This window comes from Lactuca sativa, chromosome 3 (genome assembly GCF_002870075.4).
Source record: "Lactuca sativa cultivar Salinas chromosome 3, Lsat_Salinas_v11, whole genome shotgun sequence".
Taxonomy (NCBI): Eukaryota; Viridiplantae; Streptophyta; class Magnoliopsida; order Asterales; family Asteraceae; genus Lactuca; species Lactuca sativa.
In genome coordinates, this window is record NC_056625.2 from 268,999,702 (window position 1) to 269,021,341 (window position 21,640).

Sequence of the window (21,640 nt, forward strand, 5' to 3'; positions counted from 1 at the left end):
GCATATTATGGCTCGAGCCGGTTATATCATTCGACTGCAACAACTCTATCGATTCGCAGTTTGATATGCCGCTGACTCGAAAGGCGTTCATCTTCCACGCCTTCTCTAACATTTTTGAAGTCCCGCATCCGAACGATGAGCTTGACAGGGAGCTCATTGACTTCTACCTGGAGGCCGCTCGTCCTCAGTATCTTACCTGGAGCGCCCAGAAGATTGTTAATGTTCGGGTACTGAAGCCTTATGCCGTGGGGAGATTCACAAACGTCAAGTTCAAGCTCATTCGAGGATCTGCAAGAACTGCTCACATCATCTCCCTGGCGGATCTGCCCAATCTAAATCCTCATGATTGGATTGTCTTATACAATATCCTTTTGACTGATGAAACCGAATATGGTCCCCTCATAGACCATGTCAAAAGGATGTTGGCCTGCTATATCATGGAGGTTGCCCTAATGGATCAGGAGGTTGCCACAGTGTTTAAGAAGAAACCGAAGATAGCACCTGTGGGATCGGCCAGTGATCTAAATCAAATGCAAATGGGTAAGATTGATCCGAGGCGAAACTCAGTGATGTTCACTAGAGCCGAAGGACAGAAATGTCTCTTCGCTTTAGCTGACAAACACCTTTACACCACAGCTTGCTTGGAACACGTCTTATTCATTATCAAGCGGTGTAAAGAGAATTCGGCTGATGACATCAAGTACTTCAATGATATGATCAATTGGTACATCCGGTTTAGACAGACCATCCTCTCCATAACCAAGTGTCTGTTTAACACCGTGAAGAAGAAGGTACCAGCTTCAGCTGCCGGCCCAAGTAAGAAGTAAAGGTCTCGCTCCAAATTGACGCAAAGGGGGAGATTGTTAGGCTGAAGTTTTATTTTGATGTTACGTCTTTTGGGCTTGTTAGTTTAGCCATGTATACTCCGGTTTGGGCATGTCCAACCGAGAGCCTTTTATGTATTGTATATAAGTTAATGCTTGCATGCATATTAGGTTAACGATTTTAGAGAATAACGATAGAGAGCTTAACGATAGTAATTTCAAGGTTTCTTTAATCGTTCCTGTAACCTACCAATCCTCTACAGTTGATGTTCTTAATCGAGCTCTTCTGAGGATTTTGTTTTAATCATTCGACTCGTTTGATTCAATCTTGTCTTGTTCTTATTATTGCGTTTTTACTGTTTTATATTCATATACTTGTTCAAGATCTAATCGATCTTCATAGATTAAAGGTTAATTTTAATCCCATCACCGGGACACCCCAAACACTTAACCAAAGTGTTTTCCGCTCCTTTTAGTGCGTATACGTGTTTAATTAGTATTAAATATACTAATTGTATGTGAACATATGTTATCATATGTTAAATAGGTCATTGTGTGTGTTTGAGTCCCCACGTGACACCGAATGCCCAACGACACCTTCGTCGGATCTACTTACACCAGGTGAGTTCATACCCCTGAATGAACCTGTTTAAATGTTTTTACATGTTTTATAGGGGGGGGGGGGGGAATACAAGTTAAACATGCCAGTTATCATATCAATCACATGTGATTGATAACCTGCATGCACAAGATTTTACCACTGTACACTGTTTTACCGAGTAGGACACTATAATGGTTTTCAATTGTTTCAAAACTCTTACTTATATTGTTTTACCTAAATTCATTCTAAATTGGTTTATGAAAGATTTTCAAAGGTTTTCAACAAAGTTTCCCTTTCACGACGTATACTTTTACTTATTAGATACTGCTGCTTCACTTATACTTAATTTATACTCCTACTCTGTAACGCTTTCACTTATACTTGAAGTCACTTATACCTGATGGACGCTTATACTTATTCGCACTCTTACTTAGTGATAAGATTCTACTTCGCTTATACTTAATATCGACTCTACTTCACTTATACTTGATACACTCATACTTCACTTATTGTCGTCTCTACTTCGTGATACGCTTATACTTGTTCAACACTCTTACTTCACTTGCGATCACTCGTACTTCACTTGTTAGACACTCCTACTTCACAAAGATCACTCCTACTTGATACACACTCAAGCGTAGTTAGATGTATGTTTGTGCTTGTATAGATGCATATAAATAATGATTGAAGGACTTAGGAAGGCTTGTCCGCCCTATTTCCTTTTCTTCATTGAGATGTGGTCTGGTTGGATCGAATGTCCATCCGAAGGTCGTTTGATTCATTAGTTATATATTATGTACACAAGCATAGACATATGGGTTTACTTCAATCAGTTCAGTTAAGAGTCTCTACCTCTAGTCTACACTTACATTAGAAACCCACTATTTGGAAGTCTCTACCCACTATTTGGGATGCATCTTCAGTACACGGCCTACTCCGTCGTCTAGTTGGTAACCATAATCTCCTGTAGGGAGAGCGGACATTGTGTGTATAGATCTATACGGGATTGACAACCCTGCACCCAGACTGCTAGCTACAGTCCCGGCCTACCAAGCCAATGGGTTACAAATGTCACATTATAGACGCTTGTAGGGCGTCTGGTACTGTAGTCAGTATGGTTACAAGTATCCCGGGTTACCTTATAATTCATTGGCTTTAAGTTAACGGTATCTCGCCAGCAATTTACACTGTATGCTGGTAATTCATTTTAGAGTCACACTGTTTTGACCTTACAAGACGTATCTTTCATTTGACACTGTCTGGGGTCTGTTTTCTCTGTTTTTGACCTTACAAGACGTATCTTTCATTTGATAATGTATGGGGTCTATACTTATTGTATTCACTGTATTCACTGTATCCACTGTATTCACTGTCTTAGACCTGGCTAGACGTATTTTCCATTTGATATTGTCTACGGTATCTTTCATTTGATACTGTCTGGGGTCTGTACTTACTGTATTCATTGTATCCATTGTATTCATGGTTTTAGACCTGGCTAGACGTATTTTCCATTTGATATTGTCTACGGTCTGTATTCACTGTTTTGGACCTTACTAGCGGTACCTTTCATTTGGTACCTTCTGGGGTCTGTGTCTCTATTTGTTAGACTGAACCAGGCGTGTCGTTCGTTCGATACTCTCCTGGAGTCTATGATTCCTTTGCCTTAGTCAGCAGTCCTCACTACTGAGGCGTATGTTATTTCCCTGATGTCGTTGCTTTATTTAATAATCAAATTCAGTATTTTCTTAATGATAGCAATTTAGGGAAAACTACTTTTTACCACATAACACTGACCAATCTTGGTAGAAGGCTGCTTTATTTAAAGAAAATATCGGATTTTCTGGAAAGAACTCTAATACACAGTAAACACTTACCTACTACTTCATAAAGTTATTTGACAAAATGACACTAAATACTTATGAACTCACCAGCATTGTAAAAAAAATGTTGATACTCGCTTTTCAAATAACTTGTATTCTCAGGTTAGCATTAGACAGGTACATCCCCGGAGCAATTGATGAAGATAGCTTAGCATTATGTTGTATCTATTCTATTACTTGTATTACTTTGAATTGATGTATTAGTGTAGCCATGTAAAATTATTACTATTAATGCGATGTCTTGTTGTACTTTGATTACTATAATGCATGTGTTGTGATACTTGACATGACGTCATCCACCCCAGAACGTTTCCGCCGTTCCGGTTTTGGGGTGTGACAATAGATATAGAGATGCATATGTTGTGCACTAGGTCGGATCTCTTCCAATCACACAGAGGTGAAAACATACGACTAACATAGATAAAGGGATATAGAGATAGAAATATGCATATGTTGTGTCCCAGGTCGGATCTTCCGATCACGCAGAGGAGACAATATATGACTGACAGAGAGGATAAGAAAGAAAAACAATTTCACACTGACCTACTTTATCAGAACCCCCCATTCACCCTATCAGCACCAGAATTAAGGACATAATTTTGTACATCGAAGAAGTGTTGAGAAACACTTTTAGATGATAAGTTACTTTAATGTATCTTGTAGGCTCCCTTGTTTATCTCACTGCTGAATATATCCAAGCGACGTATGGTCAGTCCAACTGAAACTATCTAAGTCCAGCTGAGTTAACATTGTCTAGTGCTTTCATTGCTAGTTATGTCTAGTCCTTTAATTTGGAATCCTTCGTGCCTATTAGCACATTGAACATATAGTCTAAACAGTTTAGCTTCAGTGCATTACACACATCTCATATTGCCCTTTAGCACTAAACTTCATATCACTTCCCAAGAATACTTACTAAAGAAGACATATTTTTGTATTTTTGATTTTATAATTTTTTGTATTTTGATTTGTCCCCCTTAATTTGTGCATGGGGAAGAAACAAAATAAAATAAATGCACAAATTTAAAAAAAATTCTTCAAAACTAGTCATTTTAAGAAAAACTCAGAAGTGTTGAGAAGAAAAAACCTCAAACCGTAATTCAACAATTGAAGTTGCATCCAGATGATCTGAGAACAGAACGCATATGCATCCGCATGTTCAACCTCAGTTGAGAGATGCCTCCTGTCATGTGGCTGGAACAGTAACTATCAACCTACCGAAGTCTGATGATATTCCTCCATAGTTGCTCCGACACAAAGTGCAGGATTAGTTGCTTTTTTGGAACCCAGTCCATTTTGAAACGGGATTTACCATCACCATCTACATAAGATACTCATTCACATGACATAACCTGTTTATGAGATAAGAAATATGAAGAAGTTATAGGAAATTTGGATGAGTTAGAAATTTGACCTTTGGGAACCCATTGGTAATTAGGTTTAGGTCTGTTAATATCTAACCTAATGGGTGCTTCAACACTTGATTTTGAACTTGAACTACCTTTTGATTTAGATTTGAATCTCAAGTGTGAGCTAGAAGATGATACTTGACATGAATTTAATCTTACCAATTTCGGTTAGGCTAAACCATCTCTCGAATTAGACTCCTTGTCCAACAGGCCCTTTTGGTCCTTGGGAGCTTGGCTTTTAGCCATCTTGGAATTCCAATCACCATTACGTGAACATGACGTCAAAGGATTTTTTTTTGGAAGATCACCCTCTAGGCATGGTCTGCCAACCTTGTGCATAGTAAGGAACATATAAAAGATATGGGAAAATTTCTGGCAATGTGACCAATAGTCCCATAGTTAAAGCAAGTTTGTCTTTTCATATAAATCAGATTGTGACTTGGTCCTTGTCCAACTAAAGTTTGTTACAAAGAACTTCCACAAGCAGAAGCACAAGCACAAGCACAAGAACATTTGTTAGATTGCTTGACAGACTTTTGTGGCTGGGATTTTTCAATAGTGGGAGTGTCATCATCACAAGCTTTTGAAACACTTTCAGCAAACTCAGAATTGATTTTGATCAGCTCACTCCCATCTTGCACTGCTTCTTTAGCTACACATGAAGTAGAAGCATTAGAATTATTCACCTCATCACGAGCTTTTGAATCATTATCAGCAGAACAAGAATTATTTGTGTTCTGCTCATCCCATCATGCAATGTGATCTTCTCTGCACTTTAGGTAGAAGTATCTGAATCATTCACCTCAACACTTATAGTGAGGCTAGATTGTTCAGCCTTAACTGAATTTATTACTGGGGCTGGCCATATTGTGCAGGTGTCTCTATCTCATTCGTTTCAAGGGGTGGGGTATAGTTATTATTGAATGGAGGTGGAACATTGTGATACGCTAGACCCTTATATTAATTATCTTTAATTTTTAATTGTTTTTCTATCATTGACTCAACTTTCTTACTTGACACATCAAATTTTTTAAAATTAAAGACTGTATTTTCAAACTTATTTTTCAACGTGTCAAGCTCGACAGTTAGACTGGCAATCTTTACTTGAGCATAATCATATTGTTCACATTTAATACTATATTTTTATTTTAATGGTTTTTGAAAGTCAAACGTGAAAACTTGAAAGTCAAAAGTTATACTTGAAAGTCAAAAGTTAAATTTGAAACTCAAAAATGAAAGTTAAACTTTTTGTCCAAAAAAAAAATAACCTTGACCGAAAACAAAAGTTTCTAGATAGAAAACAAGGGTATTGGATCGAATATGTGGCTTTTTGACCAAATACGAAGCTTTAGGACCAAAAACGAAGCTTTAGGATTGAAAATGACATTATTTGATCGAAAACGAGGCTTTTGGGCCGAAAATGCGATGCCTCTTGACCCTGACCGAGAAGACTTGCACCAAAATCTCGGATCAAAAACACGAGGCCAAGAACATGGAGACTAAAATCTGTTTGACCGAGATCCGAGGTCGAGAACTCCAAACCGAAATTAGGAGAGACCGATAACTGAGGGCGGAGATTGTACCCACCAAGAACCTTCACACTGTAATCCGAGAACACGCGTTAGCCGCTGAAAACTGTTGAATCCCTAACCGAAAATGAGGCTGCCACCGAAGACTCCGAAGGTTTTCACCGAGGATCTCGCAGAAATCGCCAAAAACAGGAGATTTACCAATTTTAAAGCTAAAATCGATCAAAAACTCAAAAATATGAATAACACTAAGAACAAATAGCTAATATTTCTTCAAAAATAAATCAAATAAACCCGAAAATCTAAGAAAAACTCCAAGAAACGGTTAAAATCTTACCAATTCGAGTGATACTGATCCTAGATTTGATAGCAATTATAAGTCCCCAAATTGCTAGGTATCAATCGTATTCACTATGATGGTGTAGAATCCTAATCTAGTGAACGATGCAAGATATAATATGGAATAAGAACACGATGATTAATCTTCAATGCACACTATTATAGATGAATAGTCGGGTAGATAAGATTCACGATTACACTTTGTTTTCTCTTTGTTTCTTTGTAGATCTTGTTCTAGGCTTATGGCAGCCCCCAAAAACGTCCCTCTCCCATTACAAGGCTAAAATAACACTCTTTATACCTAGACCTAATAACCAAAGCCCAACCCAAAACTCAAACAAACCAATATTAAGCCTAACCGAAATCACATGTGATTTTGGTCCAAACAACACCAAAACATGGTGTTTTTGGTCCAAGACTGAGAACTTTAATAGCTTATGAAAAGAAAAGTCTAAACCACAATTTATGACCAAACAAAATAATCTTTATCACTTGATACTTAGGTCAATCATAACCTATACATTAATATACCCTAAAGGGTACAACTATCAATGGAGATTATACATAGATCTCCCTATCTGTCATATCATTTCCATTGATCATTTCTTACTTAAATGATAGTTATCTCAACTGTCGACCTATAAGGTATCACAAAAGTACTTAGCTAGAGTACATTTTCTCTATGCATATATGGCCTTATCTTCAATCTTGTTTCTAAATCGAAATCTTAGTCCTAACATTTCTTACTTTATCATACCCTCACTCAAAGGTAGGGTTTCCACTGGTACTGTTGATACATGAAAGTGACCGTCGACAGCTATGAAGATTTATTGTAAGTGAGGATCTGATTTGGAGTTGTGAAGAGTCAAAGAGAGAAATGATAGCGAAGAGTTGCTTATCTAAAGACTTGACAGAAGACTTGAATATTGGAGATAAGGAAATGATCACCATTCTGACGATTGTGTGATGAGTTGTTGTTTCCAGTCCAAGCATGGGATCATAGACATCTTAATAAAGTTTACTTTAAATTATCTTATTTAGCGAATTATACTATTACTTCCTATAAACACATAGTATGTAAAACATAGAAAGTGTGTCTGATCTTCATCTTCCATGTAATCCGTTCAAGTGATATATAAATCTCCTAACCTTTTATCTTCATGTGATTGATTGTTCAAACTTTGTTGTCCGCCATACAATATCTTGTGTTTGAATGCAAACCAAGTTATGATTCAACAAGTATAATTCTTACTTGCTTATATTTAGTGAAGTATATTGTAACTATGTTTCCTTCTGAATTTCTGCTACATATTATTGTTAAGATTCACAAGATCCTCGAGATTAAGTTACATTCTCCACCATAATCTCATTTTTCGTTTAATTTCCTCTCTCAACAATTGGTGTCAGAGCCATAGTGGTTTCTTTTTAATTTTCTTTGAAAACCCATAATTTTTTCTAAAGAAAAACTCTAATTTAAAAGGCCTCTTATACCACTAAGCTCATCTTTTTCAAAATTATAAAATGGCACAACTTTACTAATTAAATGTATCAAACAAATTTGGAGGTTCTAATCGAGACCAAGTACTCGTTGCTAGTGAATATCATCATTGGTCTCAAGGTATCGAAAGATATTTAAGGAGACTTGGTAAGGAAGTTTCTAGATTTGTAGAAAAAGGACCACATATACATATCCTTACACCCATTATCACAAATGAAACTTAAACCAGAATTGGAGGTGGTAAAGCTGCCATACCTAGACCTACCAACAATGACATTGAAAATATGGAGAAAGGCGAAATTGCTTTCTATGAAATCTCAGGTGGAGTTCCTCCTGATAGTTTTGATCTCATTATTAACTGCAAATTTGCATAAGAAATCTATGATGTTCTTAAAAATCTATATGAATGAATAGAGCAAGATCAAGGCAAGAACCTAACCACCACCATAAATGATTTCGACAATTTCAAAGCTCTCCCTGGTGAAAGTCTTGATGATTCCTTCAAAAGATTCAACTTCATCGTCACCAAACTCTGAAATGTAGGAATTACTTCAAGTGATCATGAAACAAATTTGCAGTTCCTGAATGGTCTAGGAAAGCAGTGGACCATGACAACGATGATAGTTTAGGGAGATAGCACGATCAAAACTTTGACATTATATAAACTCTACAGTGAATTCCAAGCTCAAGAGTCTATGGTGATGAAGGATTGCATGGATGTTGGCGGAGCACTTGCCTTAGCCACTCGCTCATGGCAGTCTACCAACAGACGTCTTCAATATCCTTATAAGATAGAATCCTCATAGGAAACCCCGTATGATAACACATTGAAGTCATATAAATCGGAGACGCAACCAAATGGCGAAGAAGCCTTTCAACATGCTTTATCCTTGGTTAGTAAATAGTTCAACATGCTCCCTCAACCTAACTACCATAAAAATCAACAGTTCATCAGACCACCTTTTAACCAAAACGACAATCCACAAAATAACACTCCTCGTCCCTAGAAAACTACCATATCAACCACGGTCTCAGAAATACACCATTGATGCTTACCAACTCCTCGAGATTAACTTCCATTTCGCACCATAATCTCACTTTCATTTAAGTTCTTCTCTCAACAGGTACTTACTATACTAGGTTGGTACCTATCGATCATTCACTTACTCATGCTAGGTAATTCTACATGTTTTATTCTTTTTGAGTTCATTACTGCATAATACACTTCACTCATTTCCATGATTCACCTTTCATGTCCCCGTTATTGAATCGTGCTCTACAAGGACTTAACGATCATGGATACTTAAGTGATCACAAAAGTTTTAGTCAACTCTATACTTCATTTTTCGATGAAGCTTTTCCAATTCAATTTATAATCGTCAAATTTAAAATGTGTTCTATCAACCATAGCATAAGACTGCCATTATCACCCTCTTACAAAGGAAATCTAGGAAATAATTCATCATCTTGGTCTTTACTACCAATATGTTAACACTTAATGGAAACAGTTATTCCATTTAAGTCACCCTAAAAAAGGTAGAGCCTTAGCCCTAGAATCTTTTATCAAGAAATGTCATTCTTCCCGCGAGTCACTGATACTTTACTTTCTATATCCCCAATATTTTACAACAAAATTCTATTAAAAACTTTAGTTATCACTTAGGAAGACTTCCCAATTTACTATTATTTGTCTTAATCATTACCCTATTTTCTACTCAAAATAGAGGAAATTACCTTTCCTTTTTCAATGTTATCACTTATTTATATCACAATAACTCTTAGTCAAACTATTACATTCCATGCTAATATTGTGGTTCGTCTGGCTAAACATCCTCATGACACTTATTAACCTAGAAAATTCTATCTTGAACTCTTTACAATACCATCATTTCATAATCACTAAAAGTCATCCACCTTAGTACTGTAATACTATCATCATGACTTCACTCTTACACATTCTTCTTGTCAATCATTATCAGACTTATTTTCAATGGATATATCTTACGATTTATTCCTCATTTCTTCCATTGGATCAAGGTTGATATTTGGCCTTAACGTTTTTGAAGAAATCAACTGACATTGATCTCCCTGGTCAAACCTTACTTTTCTACAGAAAACTCTGCCAATCCAACTCGATCCTCAAGTAACTTCATGGTTCCATTGAACTACAATAAGAGGTTGTTTGTTTTTTAGAAAAAATTCTTCATAAATTTTTTTTGCATGGCGCAACACTTGCCATCTCGTAACAGTTTGTTTTTCTTGGAAGACTTCATACTACAAAACCTTTGTGCGTGTTCTGCTCCAAATAGAACTTGACTGGCATCTTCAAACCTCGTCAACTTTCATTTTTTCCAAGTGATTTTTTTTAGAAATTTGGTAAATCTTGGTTTTTTAAAAACTTAAATTTTTTTTTTTAACTTTGTTTTATGGATTTGATACAATTTCTTTTTATAGTTTCCACAATTTTTTATAAGTTGATTTAAAAAAAACCTTTGAATTTTTTGATTTTTGACCGTTTCTTTTAATAATATTTTCAGTTTCGATTGCGTCTTTTTTAACATATGTGAATATTTTACAAATTTTCTCCACATTGTTTACAATATTTTCTTAATATTTTTATAATTTTATTTTTTATGTTCTTTTAAATTAGTTTATTCCAAAAAAAATGATATGTTCTTTTACATTTTTTTTTAGATTTTTTCTTGAAGTTTTATATTTTTGTTTTTTTACATGTTCTTTTTAGTATTCTTTCAATAATTTAAGACTAGAATTATTAAAATTTTGGTGTTGAGAACTATTTTTCAGTTTGTCAAAATAACTTTATTTAAATTTCAGTTTATTGTAGCAGCATGTAGATGTTAAAAAACAACCAAGCTTCTTATTATAGGTTGCAGCCATTTGGTTCACGTCTTCTCCGCAGACTTCATGAATTTTTTCTTCGAAAAAAGAAACAACACCTAAGTACCATGTGTCAACAACGCCTATACATTGCACGCACATCATACCTATCTAGTTTCAACTTTAATACTTCATTACTTGATTCACAACTTTTCTATATCTATTCTCATTACCCAACATGAAAATTATTGGGTACCTATCTTCTCTAGTCCTCAGTTTTATGCAAGCTAGATACTATAACTTTTTCTTTTTTTCCTTAGCTAGCAATATGTATGTTTGATACACCAAAAGATATAGCTTACCAAAGATACTTACCCCTCATATTTGGAGTCACACACCCCCAATGTTTCTAACTTCCCATTTTTAGATGACACTTAATCATCCCATTCTCTACTGGACTCTATACCTAACCTAAGACTCTTTTAATGAGTCCATTATTTTAGTTTCTCTATGTTACTTCTTAGTCTCTTTCTAGTTACCCATTATGACACATAAGGTCAAAATTTCTTCTTTCTATACAGTTAGTCACAAGTATACTGTTATAACATACTCATATCTTCACATTCTTATGAGTCCATTTTTTCTCATTATAGGAGCTACACCTCCTCTTCTTTCTTTTATAGGCACAGTATGAAAATGTGCTTTTGCTGTACATACTTTACATATTTTACCTCCTTAGAAGTCTTGACCTATCTTCTTATGTTCCTTAGCTCGTAACACAGCTACAATGGAACATTCTTATTAACTTTCTCTTAGGTGTCTACCACTAAACCTATTGCACCATTTCTCTTTATTTTCATTTATATTTTACTTCCCTCCATGGATTTTCTTTAATCAATGTTATCATTGTAGCATCAAACAACACAGTGCAAGCTCCCAGTATCCCAACTACTTTAAGGATAAACCTTTTATACAATGATGAGCCGTCTCTTCTTCAAGGCTAGGCATCATCTATCAACATAAATCAACTTGTGCACATACCTGTACACTTACAGACTCTCAAGTCATACTAAAAATAATTTCCAAACTCCTACCATGAGACATTATCTTGTTGTCCATTTTACCAAGATACAAACAGTTGTTAAAGCTTTCTAGTTACCAGCATTGAACAATGTGATAGCAACATCTATCCAATCCTTTCTTATCCCTAAATAGGGAATGCAATCACACAAATCTCATAAGAAATATTCATGTTCAATGATAACTTAAGCCATCTTGGCACATGTTTAAATATCAAGTTTATCTTTTTCCTTAAGGACACATGCCCTAACTATTGTCCACATACTAGGACACACATCACTGTGGATGCATCATTCTATTATAATAACTATAACATCAATCGATGTGTCATTTCTCAAAATGACATCTCTTTTCTAAACAAGAGCAAACCTTTCCAATCCATGTGTCATTTCGCAAAATGAAATCTCATTTCTATACAAGAGAAAACCTTGCAATAAATCATAGAACTTACTAGTATTACTAGTAATGGCCTTAAACCACTCTATTTCTTTTGATGTACCTCACAATTTAAGTCTAGGTATGGATATCCCAATCTAATCCGCGTAAACTATGGCTCTAATACCAACTTGTAAGACCTCGAACTTTTATACATTAAAATAATGTGGTTTATATAATGATTTGTGTTAATGGGTCTCATTTATAAAATATGGTCCCAAACATTTGTCATTTAATTTACGAATACATTTGTAAAAACACTCTTTTAGGTATTACAACTAATACAAATAAACCATAGTAAAATTGCAAGGTTGCTTACACCAGGGAAGCTATGCCTAGTTTCTATCCATTAGCTCCCTGTTGTATGTCTTAACTCAGCTCCCAGACTAAATCTTAACACCTGGAACACATGGCACTTCAAATAAAATATGTGAGACAAAAATTGTCTTGTGAGCTACATGGGTTTAGACATGATATTATTGTTATCATTATTTGATAAAGTTATAATTTGACATGTATTAATAAACAGTATGCAAAGCATGATATGCATATCCTCACTCAATTCAAGACTTCTCAGAACATCCCGAGTCTCACTTATCTGCTGAATCTAATGTCCATAAGGACCACCCCGAATTAGGCTAGACATGAAAAGTGACAACTCTGGTCACATAAAGTGACAACTAAGGCAATCGGAGTGCGGCCTTGTGAATAATTACGGTTATCCATACTAAGCCCCTCTCAATAAATTACGACTATCAATACTATGGCTCAGTTAATAAACTACGCATATCCATATCAGAGAACAAATCGTCCAAATGGCCCATAATTGTTTCCCATGCATACCCCTTGGTCTAGCCGACAACGTTTCAAGACAATGAAATTCACTCATAGGTGCATGATCGTCACTATTTCTTTAGTGCTTTAATCATACTTAAATGACTGATGCTACGCTCATGCACATTCAATAATAACATTGCATAACAAAAAAATTAAACATAACACAAGTGTAAATATAGATCCTTAAACCTTTTTAGTAATATGTATAATAAATGATACTTAGCTAACCATTACTCATAAAATATTTCATTTACTCGTTAAACATTACTAATATGCCATGTATCCCAAATGAGAAAATCCACATGTACTCGCAAGGCTTGTTAGAGAAGACTACCTTTCGATCTGGCTTCTTGTCTCATGCTATCTCTTAGCTCAACACTAGTCCACCTATATGGACGAAGATGAAGTTCCTCATAACTTGTCCTAATACACTTAGGAGCTTGTCTTTTCATATCTTTTATAGTAAACTTTTCTTAATCATACACAATAGGGAAACCATTTGTTACAAATCACCAAGCTTCGCAAAACTATTAACAAACAACTTAAATTCGTAAGCCCTCAGTCCAATTTCACAATTGGATAATCTTGTAAACTTGTGTTTACAACCCTTGTTATCCACTCGAGAGTTACACGATAGAAAATCTTTATCTATTTCCTATCAATCTGCTCATGACAACACCGCATTATGAGTTCACATATTATGTCGCGTTTATCTATTCATCATGACTCAATACTCACGTAAATAAAATTACATATTAACAATCGAGAGGATACCTTAGCCCTACGACAATCTTAATCTCAACAAACAACCTCTATCTCTTCATTTGTAAGTCGTAACCACCACTCACTGACCCCAACTTTGATACTTATGTATCGACGTTAAAACGCTATGTTGAAGCTATAAGACATCACATTAAAGATGAGAACATTCGTCAGACCAAACATGCAATGAACGAGAAATGACCACAATTTATAGGTTGGTTGGTCGGTGAGCGCCCCACACTTCTAAAAGGGTGTGTCACGCTCTATGTGTCCCTCTCCCTTTGCAACATGTCACAAATGTCACACCATGTATCCTTTTCCATTTGTAACATGTCCTAATCGACTGACGTGTGTTTTTCATGACTTGGTAGAAGCGCATCGTGCTTTTTAAGAGGCGCTTCGCACTCCTAATATTCTGACTTTTCAGAATAACAACACATTTTTCGAACGGTCATAGCTTTCTCATACAAACTCTATTTTTTGACAAACTTTATATCTTTATATCCACATAATCATCTTAGAGTGAACTACATCTTTTTTAACTAATAATTCATTAAAATTTATACATTTTCTGATATAATGTCGTAAGTATACAAATGTATGTATTGGATTACCCAAATATCATTGTTTCATTACTTAAGTTCACTCTTAGCATTATCTATACCAAATACATACTATAACCCAGAATATATGATTTTTGGGTCATTACAACCCATATCTTAAACTTGATTGTTCATGGTTTTTTGGTTTCTAAGTAGTCCAACTATAGTTGGTATTTCTAGCCTTTGAGTCTCCATGTTTGACATACAAGATAGACCAAAAGAAGAGTAGTGCCTAAAACAATTGGCTATGAACCTTTGAATGAACCAGTCAGTAATGGATTCACAAAACCTATTTGAAATGAAGCATTAATACTAAGTAATGGACTTACAAAACCTTTTTTAAAATGACACACATGATAGACTAGAAGAAGAGTAGCATCTAAAACATTTGGATGTGAACCTTTGAATGAACCAGTCAATAACGGATTCACATAACTTATTTGAAATGTAAAATTACTAATTGTACTTGGCATTCTCCCTTGTGGCCTTCTTGAATGGAAATTTTGATTAAAGTTCGTCATGGTAGCTTCACAGTTTGCAATATTAATCCCATGAGATGAATTTGGTGGCAACATGTATTGCAACTTCATGTCACCATTGGGATGCATTCACAATCCTTTTTGCTTACCAGTTGATTGATTAATTGGTTGTTGATTAAAGATTACCAAGTTGGTTTCAAGGTTTCCAGACCATGGGAGAGTTTTTTTAGTAGATTGCATTGCAACCTCATGTCTCCATTGGGTTGCAGTTATGATCCATTAGACTGGCTATGATCAGGTGGTTGATTATAGTATCCCACTTTAAAGATTTTCCTATTTTAACATTGTTCTTTGAGCAATTTTACCAACTAGTGAAAACATGTTGCTTGTTATAGGTAAATGGCAAGAACTAGTAAAACAAATCAAGTCCTGATCGTGTGATGTGTGAATATGAACATTGTACTTAAAGTTTTCCTATTAAAAGCATTGTACTTAAAACTTCTACCTTTTATATTCATGGTTTAGCAGTAGGTTGAATATGAGGTTTAGCAGTAGGTTGAATATGAGCGTGTGATGTGTGGTGGAGGTTGTTGAATATTTTTACCCTGATGCAGGTGATGAAGAAGTTGAACAACAGACATGTTCTTGTCGTAGATAGTTGATATCATTCTTGTTGAACTTGTGTTGGATAATTTTTATATTAATGTTTATTATCGTCATGGTTAAAATTGTATTTGGTTTTTATTTAATGTATTTTTTCAATATAAAAAACATGCCAAAAAATATGTGACTAAAGTTGGTTTACTATCACATTTTAATTTATTATGTGTTACTAAAAAGTAAACAATAGTCATATGAAACGAATCAACCTATGTCTAAAAATAACTAATGGTCACAGTTTAATTATTTTTGGGTGACCGAAAATAACCATTCGTCATGATAAAAGACAAAACATATGTCACTAAAAGTTAGTGACAGTAATGAAAAACGATAAAATGTGTGACTGAAAGGTAGGAATAGTCATGACAAATGAAAAAATGTCGGACTAAAAGTGAACATTAGTCATGGCAAACAAAAAAATGCATCACCAAAAGTCAACAATAATTTTAAAAGTTAACAATGATTTTTAACGAGTTATAATCACACAACTAACAATCATCATAACTTGTCAAAAATGACGTTGTCTTTTCTTAAATGAGAAAAATAAATCAGTCATAAAATATCTATAATAACGGGTTTTTTACGTTGCCTTAACCCATTTTTGTTCCAGTGATTTCTGAAAATCTTAAATGTTTATGATAAAGTGTTGTTCTTGCTATGTGCTAAAGAACACAGTATGGTCAGTTTTTTGTCGGACATTAGTAATCAATTTTTCAAAAGAAAATGAAATAATAGTTTAATTAAAGGGATGATGGCTAAGCATATTCTCAATTCGCTTCCTTTGATAACTCTTGTTCATACTGTTTTTTTTTTTTTTAACGGCAGAATTTATTAAAAATAAACTCTTGTTCATACTGTTGATGGAAGAACATGGGAGGCCATTAATTATGATATCAAGCATTAATATGTATACTCCAGAAAGTCAGTTTTTGGAAAAATGGGATGGTGGTCAGAAACTTCAAGGGGGAAGAACTTGATTCCTAGATCTATCAATCATTCTCTGAATATTTTAGAATACTTTACTAAACTTTTATCTAATCCAATTTTTGGAGTTGGTAGTTATAGATTTATAACCCTCTAGTATTAACACAATATGTCTCTCTTTTGTTTCTAACATAAAATATATTTAAAATGCGATGCTATATTGGTCGCTCATAATTTATAATAGTTTTCTTTTAAAATATTTAATTAAAAAGATAACTAGGCTTCACTTGCGAGAAAATTTTCATCCTAAATCTTGTGTCATTGTCGTATTAAAGTATGTTATTGATTTCCTAAGTTTCTTTTATTTCATCTATCTCTCTCTCTCTCTCTCTCTCTCTCTCTCTCTCTCTCTCTCTCTCTCTATATATATATATATATATATATATATATATATATATATATATATATATATATATATATATATATATATATATATATATATATATACTAGCCGTCTACCCGCGCAAAGCGGCGGGCGGCGAATAATTTGATCTCTTTAGAGTTAAAACCATTTTGCGTTTACTTCGAGAAATGAATATTAAATGATATCTATTTTTCAAGAGCATTACCATACCATATTAAGGGGGTGTTTGGCTAAACTTTTTTAACACAACTTATTAGGTTCCACATCACTATAAGTTAAAAAAGTGTTTGGATTAAAATAACTTATTCCGGTGGGGAACCTCTAATACGTCATTTTTTTATAAGTTACCCTACACTTACTTAATAACTTATAAACTAATAAACTAATAAGCAATAAGCTTTTTTGTCAAACACCCCCTAAATGGTTATTACTTCGATTTATACATACCCAAACCACTTGTACTGTTTATCGTCCTTTTTTTTTCGTTTTCCTTAATTCATTTATTAATTTAATGTCATACTAAGTAAAATGCTAAAATATATAAATAATAGTTTATAAAAATAAACCTTTAGAATATCAGGTGTTGTGACTCAAAAGTCGATAAATAGGCCTTTGAGAAGGCCAAAATACTCAGGTGTCAACTTGTTCATTGTGATTTTAAACCAAGTTTGGTCACAAATTAAAACATTTTCAACGATGGTATGTAATTCAAGGATTAATATTGATTTAGGTTCTCGAAACCTTAAAATATCGAACAAAATCTATATAGAACCTTATAATAAGGACAATAATCACCGTAATCAAGAAGTCCATGTGATGAAACTTGATAGTATAAGGACCAATGATGAAAAATGTTTCATATTTAGACTAAAAAAGATGAAAAATATACAAACTACCTTAATCATGTCAAATCTTGTGTTTAACCGTTCTTTATTGCAAAAGTAAGATGCAAAAATATACAAACTAATGATAATACAATGCTCTAACTGGCCCTCTTGGCTGAGTTCTTTGAACCTGCAAAACCAACACATTAAAGAAACATAGTAAAAACCTTTTTAGGAACAAACCTGATATAATAAAACCTTCACCAAATATATTTATAAGATAAAAATACAAAGAGTTAAAAATGATGAAATCAATTACAAGTAAGGATTAAAATAAAAACCTATTAAGAAAAGAGCCATCTGTAGGAGGGATATTTGAATCAACATGTATTTTCTGATGGTTTCAAATTTTGAATTATCCGAAATTCAAGAAAGGAGATAGAATTTGTTGAGAAATATAAGGATTCAAAACACAGGTTACAATTTAATATTATTTTATTAATGACTACTTCTACTATTAGCTTAATAATTTGAATGTCTAAAAAATAATATTATTATATTCAATCTATTTTTAGAAATAGTGAGATTTCTTTTATAAGATAGTAAAGATATATATATATATATATATATATATATATATAGGGTCCGGTTCTTGTAAGTACTCGTGAGGACACCTTGAAAAGATTCAAAAAAAATGTAAAAAAATACAAATCATAAAATCGAGCATAGATCTATGTCTGAGAGAAAAAAATTGAAAAAAAAATTTTCATCATTAAAATTTATCCATGATTCAATTTTAATTTTTTAATTTGCATCATTATGATCCATGATACAATTTTAATGATCCATTTTTTTTCTAATTTTTTTCTCCTGCACATGGATCTAAACTCGATTTTATGATTTGTATTTTTTTAAGATTTTTTTCAACTTTTTTAAGGTGTGCTCATGACTTTTCACTTTAAGAAAAGTTATCACCCTATATATATATATATATATATATATATATATATATATATATATATATATATATATATATATATATATATATATATATATATATATATATATATATATATATATATATATATATATATAAACGTTACGTTTATGTGAGACCATCATATTTCGTAAAAGATGGTGACGCAATCCTAACCATTTATTTTTTAAATCAAAAAATATATATTTTTAAAATGAAAAATAAATGAAAATTTTTAGTTAATTATTATTATTTTTTATTTTTTTATCAAAAAAATTCAAATAAAATTAAAAAATAAAAAATAAAATTACTCTTTTTCTGCAAAATATATGTAAAATATTCTAATATAGTATTATACTATAAATATCAAATAGAATTTTTAGAATGTTACAATATTCTACTAAAACTTATAAATATTCAAAAAACAAATCTAATAAAATATTAAAACAAATCTATAAATTCAAGTAGAATATTAAAATATTTTAGCATATCCATCAATTTTAGTAGAATATTAGAATATTCTAATATTCTAAAAATTCGACTTGATTATTTACATTGTAGTATTTTATTAGAATATTTCATTAAATTTTTCGTAAAAACGGTGATTTATTTACTATTATTTTCATTTTAATTTATTTGTTTTTGGATAAATTAAATAATGAAAATAATATTTAAAAATTTTTTTTTTTGATTTTTCCTTTTATTTTGCATTTGATCTCCAAACTGAGTAGGCTAGGATTGTGTCCCCACGTCTTAGAAAATTAGCATGGTCTCATATAGACCTCTACCTATATATAAAGGGATATTTTGGTTAATTAAAGGGATATTTATTTTTAAAAGTAGAGTATTATTTTCGGACAAACCAAAAAGGAAATATTGTCTACTAAAATGGGATGGAGGGAGTGTGTGTGTGTGTATATATATATATATATATATATATATATATATATATATATATATATATATATATATATATATATATATATATATATATATATATATAAGTACGTTCATGTGAAAACGGAAAAATAGATTTTATCTTATAAAAATCAAACACGTGTATTATAAAAAAATAAATTTATTAGTAATAAATTAAAGATAGTAAGTTTACATTGGATGGTGTTATGGTAATATAGATTTAAAGTCGTCTTTAATAATTTTTTTCACTTCCTTAATCATTTTTAAATTCATGTTTTCATAATAAAAATGTTAAAAATCATACTTTCTAATATGAAACAATTTCTCATCTATCACCGATTATCGTAATGTATTTCAAAGTTTGAATGAATTATTTTCCAAAATATGTTGTTGAGGTGACACAATATCATAGGTTTTTCTTGTTTTCGCATTTACGCAAATTATTTACATTTTCGCATGAACCCTCCCCTTAATTACAGTATTGATTTCGGAATATGTATATTTTGTGGTAATTGCGTTGAGTATTGTCCAACAAATTGTTTATCAATGACTGAAGAATATATATATATATATATATATATATATATATATATATATATATATATATATATATATATATATATATATATATATATATATATATATATATATAGAAAAGTTCAATAGAGAACCATTGTTAATCAAAGAAACAATCTAAAGCGTCAGAACTTAAAGCGATCAACGACAAAAGTTAGGATTGTAGACTTTTATAATGGTCGCGCATGCACCGCATTATAACAAAATTTACTTCCTTTTTTTCGTTTAATCTTTTTTAGCCCATGTTTTTATCTAAACAAAACCGAATATACCAATGTTCATGCTTTTTCGTCCTCTTTCCATAGAGATCCATATTAATATACAAGAAGTGAATTTTTTTCAAAATAACTATCTTTATTTCTTTGATTTTTGAACAGTTAAGGCCGATTTGATCTCGTATTGTGTACAACGAGCATGTACAAATGCAACCGCTGGTGCGGGAGCGTGGGTAGTCCTAGGAGGAGTGCTTAAGAAGTTAATTGTAGCTCGTAGGAGAAGTGGGTGTTTGCACACCTACGGGTGGTCTATTGCGGTGACTTAGAACTTTCGAATGAATTCTAAATCGACTACAAATAGGTATGGAAGGTAGTATGGGCTTGTACTACTGAAAGCCTAGGATCCGTATGAGATTCAGGAGGAATTTCGAGGCTAGTAAGGAACTCATAGGAGTTGGGTCTAGTGTGTCCAGCACTGTATTATAGATGTATGATTTATCCTTGTTGTATTTTTAGTATGGCGGACATTAAGGGTTTGGGAAAGCTCGGACGACTCGTATTTAGGGATAATCAAGTCGGATATTCCGAAGTTCATGTCCCTCCAGCATTACAATTCTCTTGCTAAGCTTCTAGATACCGCAAGGAGGAGAGAGATTGAGACAGAGACCCAAGAGAGGGAGCAACTGCAGGCTCCGGATCAGTCCTAGCTTGTAGCGAAGCGTTTCAAGTCTGCCAATAAGAGTTTGGGAACAATTAGAGAGAGGGAAAATCTTTTGTATGTCATAGGTGTGGCGAGTATGGCCATTTTGGTAGCGATTGCATGCGAAATACGCAAATTATTTTCCTTACGGCCAGGAAGCTCACATCAAATCTTGTTGTCCTTTTGTCATTTTCGGTGAGGTGTTAGATCCCACACCCCTAGCTAGGCAGTTACCCGATGGTCGTCTTGGAATGAACAAATCACCGGAGACCGAGAGTTGAGTTGGCAGTTCTTTTGTTTAGCGATTAGG